The sequence below is a fragment of the Anolis carolinensis genome, unplaced genomic scaffold (genome assembly GCF_035594765.1).
Source record: "Anolis carolinensis isolate JA03-04 unplaced genomic scaffold, rAnoCar3.1.pri scaffold_7, whole genome shotgun sequence".
Lineage (NCBI taxonomy): Eukaryota > Metazoa > Chordata > Lepidosauria > Squamata > Dactyloidae > Anolis > Anolis carolinensis.
The window spans coordinates 34,063,797-34,071,413 of NW_026943818.1; positions in this window are offsets into that span (position 1 = coordinate 34,063,797).

The following is a 7,617-nucleotide window of genomic DNA, read 5'->3' on the forward strand; positions in this document are numbered from 1 at the left end:
AAATGCCCATTAAGAAGCCCAATGTCTAATACAACAGTGCCCTCCTGTGGTGAGATAGAGCATTGCGGCCTCTATGCAAAATGCCCATTAAGAAGCCCAATGTCTAATACAACAGTGCCCTCCTGTGGTGAGATAGAGCATTGCGGCCTCTGTGCAAAATGCCCATTAAGAAGCCCAATGTCTAATACAACAGTGCCCTCCTGTGGTGAGATATAGCATTGCGGCCTCTATGCAAAATGCCCATTAAGAAGCCCAATGTCTAATACAACAGTGCCCTCCTGTGGTGAGACATAGCATTGCGGCCTCTGTGCAAAATGCCCATTAAGAAGCCCAATGTCTAATACAACAGTGCCCTCCTGTGGTGAGATAGAGCATTGCGGCCTCTATGCAAAATGCCCATTAAGAAGCCCAATGTCTAATACAACAGTGCCCTCCTGTGGTGAGACAGAGCATTGCGGCCTCTATGCAAAATGCCCATTAAGAAGCCCAATGTCTAATACAACAGTGCCCTCCTGTGGTGAGACATAGCATTGCGGCCTCTGTGCAAAATGCCCATTAAGAAGCCCAATGTCTAATACAACAGTGCCCTCCTGTGGTGAGACATAGCATTGCGGCCTCTATGCAAAATGCCCATTAAGAAGCCCAATGTCTAATACAACAGTGCCCTCCTGTGGTGAGATAGAGCATTGCGGCCTCTATGCAAAATGCCCATTAAGAAGCCCAATGTCTAATACAACAGTGCCCTCCTGTGGTGAGACAGAGCATTGCGGCCTCTATGCAAAATGCCCATTAAGAAGCCCAATGTCTAATACAACAGTGCCCTCCTGTGGTGAGACATAGCATTGCGGCCTCTATGCAAAATGCCCATTAAGAAGCCCAATGTCTAATACAACAGTGCCCTCCTGTGGTGAGATATAGCATTGCGGCCTCTATGCAAAATGCCCATTAAGAAGCCCAATGTCTAATACAACAGTGCCCTCCTGTGGTGAGATATAGCATTGCGGCCTCTATGCAAAATAACCATTAAGAAGCCCAATGTCTAATACAACAGTGCCCTCCTGTGGTGAGATAGAGCATTGCGGCCTCTATGCAAAATGCCCATTAAGAAGCCCAATGTCTAATACAACAGTGCCCTCCTGTGGTGACACATAGCATTGCGGCCTCTATGCAAAATGCCCATTAAGAAGCCCAAATAATTAAAATAAAATAAATAAAATACAATAAAGAAAATAAATAAATAAATAAATAAAATATAAATAAATAAATAAAATATAAATAAATAAATAAAATATAAATAAATAAATAAATAAAATAAAAATAAAATAAAAATAAAACAATAAAATAAAATAAAATAAAAAATAAATAAAATAAAATAAAAATAAAATAAATAAAATAAAATAAAAAATAAAACAATAAAATAAATGAAATGAAATAAAATTAAATAAAAAATAAATAAAAATAAATAAAAATATACGTAACTGATAAACAGATAGAGCCGGGGAAGCCCATGACGGTTGGTGTCCTGGGTTCAAGTTGACGAGGTTCCTATTTTTGGCTCCTGGGGGCTATTCTTAGACTTCCACCTGACCCTCCGTCTCCTTTTTCCTCGTCTCCCTTCCCGGCACTTCAGGAAAAAGGACGGCTTTTCTGGGAAGGGAACCCAATACCTCTCTGCCCTGTATCTGTCTCTGTCTGTCTGTCTGTCTGTCTATTTATCTATCCCTCTATCTATTTATCTGTCTATCCCTCTATCCATCTGTCCGTCCATCTATCTACCTGTCTGTCCACTCACCTCCCTATTAATTCAGAAGACACTCTGCGTATGCTCAGAGGCACTCTCTATTTATCTATCTCTCTATCCATTCATCTTACTTACTTATTATCATCTATCTACTTATCTAGCATATATCTATAGTGTGTGTATAATATATATAATATATATATATAATATATATATATATATAATATTAATAATTATTAATATTATTATTAATATATAATAATAAATATCTTATGTATCTCCCATATATATATATATCCATTCGTCCCTCTATCCATATATAATAATAATAATAATAATATATTAATATTATTAATAATTAATATTATTAATAATATATAATTATAATTATAATCTACACCTACGTTATATATATATTTATCCCTCTATCCTTATATATTATTAATATTATATATATATATATAACATATATATATCTTATGTATCTACCATATATATATATATATATATATATATATATATCTCCATTTATCCATATATAATAATATATTAATAATATTAATAATAATTATATATATATCTTATGTATCTACCTTATATATATATCTCCATTTGTCCCTCTATCCATATATATAATAATATTAATTATTATTAATATTATTAATTACATATATCTTATTTATCTACCATCTATCTATCTATCTATCTATATATATATATATCTCTGTCTCTCTATCCATCTATCACTCCATCCATCTATCTATCTGTCTGTCTATGTATCTACCTTATCTATCTGTCTGTTTACCATCCATCTATCTTATCCATCTTAATATTAATGGCACTATTAATAATCTATATATCTTATCTATTTATCCGCCCATTTCCTTTATCGATCTATCTCTCCTACCTAATCTATCTATCTATTTGAAAAAAGGAAAAAAGTCCTTGCCACTCAAAGCAGGATGAGAAAATGCTCAATTATTATTATTATTATTATTATTAATAATATTGAATGCTCAATTATTATTATTAATAATATTAATATTATTAATAATAATATTATTATTATTGTTATTACCTGTATGGACTCGAGTCCCACGTGCCATCGAATCGCATGCAGGCGAAGCAGCAGCTTCCACTTTGGCTCTGCACGAAGGTTACGGGATGGCGCAACTCAACTGCCACTTGCAGGGCCGCCACCACGGGTGTTGCAATCCGCCGAAGGCCACCGACCAACCGTCTGGGCCCAAACAACACCCACTTTGGGCTCAAAGGCAGGGAGCGGGGTGAAGGTCGGGGCGGGAGAGGTCACGAGATGAACGTCAGGCAACTGCGTGACGCAGCAGCAACAAAGGCCAACGCGATGCTGGGTTGACGTTTGGACATTTGGTTTGTTATTCATTCATTCGGTACTCTCATGCTATTAATGAAGACACTCTGCTTATGCTCAGAGGCACTCTCAGATTCCCTATTAATTCAGAAGACACTCTGCTTATGCTCAGAGGCACTCTCATGCTATTAATTAAGACACTCTGCTTATACTCAGAGGCACTCTCAGTCTCCCTATTAACTCGGAAGACACTCTGCTTATGCTCAGAGCCACTCTCATGCTATTAATTAAGACACTCTGCTTATGCTCAGAGTCACTCTCATGCTATTAATTAAGACACTCTGCTTATGCTCAGAGGCACTCTCAGATTCCCTATTAATTCAGAAGACACTCTGCTTATGCTCAGAGCCACTCTCATGCTATTAATTAAGACACTCTGCTTATGCTCAGAGCCACTCTCATGCTATTAATTAAGACACTCTGCTTATGCTCAGAGTCACTCTCATGCTATTAATTAAGACACTCTGCTTATGCTCAGAGGCACTCTCAGATTCCCTATTAATTCAGAAGACACTCTGCTTATGCTCAGAGCCACTCTCATGCTATTAATTAAGACACTCTGCTTATGCTCAGAGACACTTTCAGTCTCCCTATTAATTCATTCAGCACTCTGCTTATGCTCAGAGGCATTCTCCACATCCCTATTAATTCAGCGGCACTACCATCATCCCTATTAACTCAGAAAACACTCTGCTTATGCTCAGAGGCACTCTCAGTCTCCTTATTAATTCATTCAGCACTCTGGTTATGCTCAGAGCCACTCTCATGCTATTAATTAAGACACTCTGTGCATGCTCAGAGGCACTCTCAGTCTCCCTATTAATTCAGAAGACACTCGGAGCATGCTCAGAAGCACTCTTCATTTCCATATTAACTCAGAAGGCACTCTGCTTATGCTCAGAGGCACTCTCAGTCTCCCTATTAACACAGAAGGCCCTCTGCGCATGCTCAGAGGCACTGTCATTCATATATATATATATATATATATATATAATATAGCTCAGTTTCCTTATTAATTCATAAGGCACTCTGCTTATGCTCAGAGGCACTCTCAGTCTCCCTATTAACTCAGAAGACACTCTGCGCATGCTCAAAGGCACTGTCATTCTATTATTTATATATTTATATTATATATATATATATATGGATATAGCTCAGTTTCCTTATTAATTCATAAGGCACTCTGCTTATGCTCAGAGGCACTCTCAGTCTCCCTATCAACTCAGAAGACACTCTGCGCATGCTCAAAGGCACTGTCATTCTATTATTTATATATTTATATTATATATATACATATATATATATATATATATAGCTCAGTTTCCTTATTAATTCATAAGGCACTCTGCTTATGCTCAGAGGCACTCTCAGTCTCCCTATTAACTCAGAAGACACTCTGCGCATGCTCAAAGGCACTGTCATTCTATTATTTATATATTTATATTATATATATATATATATGGATATAGCTCAGTTTCCTTATTAATTCATAAGGCACTCTGCTTATGCTCAGAGGCACTCTCAGTCTCCCTATCAACTCAGAAGACACTCTGCGCATGCTCAAAGGCACTGTCATTCTATTATTTATATATTTATATTATATATATACATATATATATAGCTCAGTTTCCTTATTAATTCATAAGGCACTCTGCTTATGCTCAGAGGCACTCTCAGTCTCCCTATTAACTCAGAAGACACTCTGCGCATGCTCAAAGGCACTGTCATTCTATTATTTATATATATATATATATATAGAGCTCAGTTTCCTTATTAATTCATAAGGCACTCTGCTTATGCTCAGAGGCACTCAGTCTCCCTATCAACTCAGAAAACACTCTGCGCATGCTCAGAACCACTCTTCATTTCCATATTCACTCAGAAGGCCCTCTGCGCATGCTCAAAGGCACTCTCATTCTATTAATTCTGCCCAGTTTCCTTATTAATTCGGAAGGCTCAGAGGCACAGTCTCCCTATTACCTCAGAAGGCGCTCTGTTTATGCTCAGAAACACCCGCCATTACCCTATTAAGTCGGAAGCCAGTCTGCGCATGCTCACTTCCTTTGTTGTCTTCGCATTTTTTTTTTTTGGGTCGCCCGCGCATGCTCAGTGGCGCTGTTTCCCGGGGCGGAGGGGGGCGTGCCCGCGAAGGGGGCGTGCCCGGCTCAGGTGACGCCGAAGGGGGCGTGGCCTCGGCGTGTATATATAGCCCTCCCCGCGCGCTCCGCCGCAGATCCGCCCGCTTCGTGCGTCCCTTCGGAGGGCCCTGCGTTCCATCTGCAGCCGCGGTGAGGCCTGCCTTGAAATGCATGACTTTGAGGGGTTTTTAATGCCATCTAAATCGGAATCGGAGCCTAAAATTTCCTAAGAGTCCGGCTTAATCTGTGGGAGTTGTTGTTTTGTTGTTGTTTAGCCCTGAGGGAGTAAATAAAGGCCTGCTTCTAACATCAAAGCCAGTTAGGAGTACATGTCAACAAATAGATTGTCATCATGAATGCATTAACTCTCTGCAGACAGCCATGTAAATAAATTAAAGGTAAAATATAAATACATAGTAATACTATGATCGTAAAAATAATAGGACTATTATGATCGTAAAAATAATCGGAATATTATGATAGTAATAATAATAATACTATGATCGTAAAAATAATATGAATATTATGATAGTAATAATAATAATACTATGATTGTAAAAATAATAGTAATAATACTATAATAGTAATAGTATGATCGTAAAAATAATAGTAATACTATGATCGTAAAAATAATAGGAATATTATGATAGTAATAATAATAATAATACTATGATTGTAAAAATAATAGTAATAATACTATAATAGTAATAGTATGATCGTAAAAATAATAGTAATACTATGATCGTAAAAATAATAGTAATACTATGATCATAAAATAATAGGAATATTATGATTGTAAAAATAGTAGGAATATTATGATCGTAAAAATAATAGGAATGTTATGATCGTAAAAATAATCGGAATATTATGATAGTAATAATAATAATACTATGATCGTAAAAATAATATGAATATTATGATAGTAATAATAATAATAATACTATGATCGTAAAAATAATAGTAAGACTATAATAGTAAGACTATAATAGTAAAAATAATAGTAATACTATGATTGTAAAAATAATAGTAATACTATGATAGTAAAAATAATAGTAATACTATGATAGTAAAAATAATAGGAATGCTATAATAGTAAAAATAGTACTATGATCGTAAAAATAATAGTAATAATACTATAATAGTGAGACTATAATAGTAAAAATAATAGTAATGCTATGATTGTAAAAATAATAGGAATATTATGATCGTAAAAATAATAGGAATTCTATAATAGTAAAAATAATAGGAATATTATGATTGCAAAAATAATAGGAATATTGTGATCGTAAAAATAATAGGAATACTGTGATCGTAAAAACAATAGGAATATTATGATTGTAAAAATAATAGTAACACTATGATCGTAAAAATAATAGTAACACTGAGAGTAAAAATAATAGTAATGCTATGATCGTAAAAATAATAGGAATATTATGATCGTAAAAATAATAGGAATACTATGATCGTAAAAATAATAGGAATACTATGGTCATAAAAATAATAGTAATACTATGGTTGTAAAAATAATAGTAATACTATGATCGTAAAAATAATAGTAATGCTATGATAGCAAAAATAATAGAAATACTATGATGGTGATATGTAAATACTGTGGTAATGACATGTAAATATATCACTGTTGCCACAATGACAAGAAATATCCTATCAAGAATAATAAATGTTAACAAATAGACTAAGCAATTAATGTCTATATAAATATTAATTGTATATAAATCGGAAAAATACTGTAAATATAATTACTATAGTATATTTGATATGTAAATACTATTGTAATGATATGTAAATATATCACTGTAGCAACAATGACAAGAAATAGCCTATCAAGAATAATAAAAATAAATGATAACAAATGGACTAAGCAATTAATGTCTATATAAATATATATTGTGTATAAAACAGGGAAATGCTGTAAATATAATTATAAGAATATATTCTTTATATAGTTATTGATTACATATTAATACAATGTTTATATAAATATAAATCAGAAAATACTGTAAATAATATAATAATAATAGTTATATTATCTTTATATAGTTGTTAATTATATATCAAAGAAATACTGTAAATATAATTATTGTAATATATATAATGACATAATGAATAGAAAATATATTATTGTTATATTGTTACTGATTATATATCAATAATGAAATACTGTAAATATAATTATTGTAATATAAATGACATAATGAATAGAAAATATTAAATTGTTATTATATACTTATTGTTTATATATCCATAAAGAAATACTGTAAATAAAATAATTATAGCTAATGATTAATATAAAATGTTATTTTATTTATATGGTTATTAATTATATATAA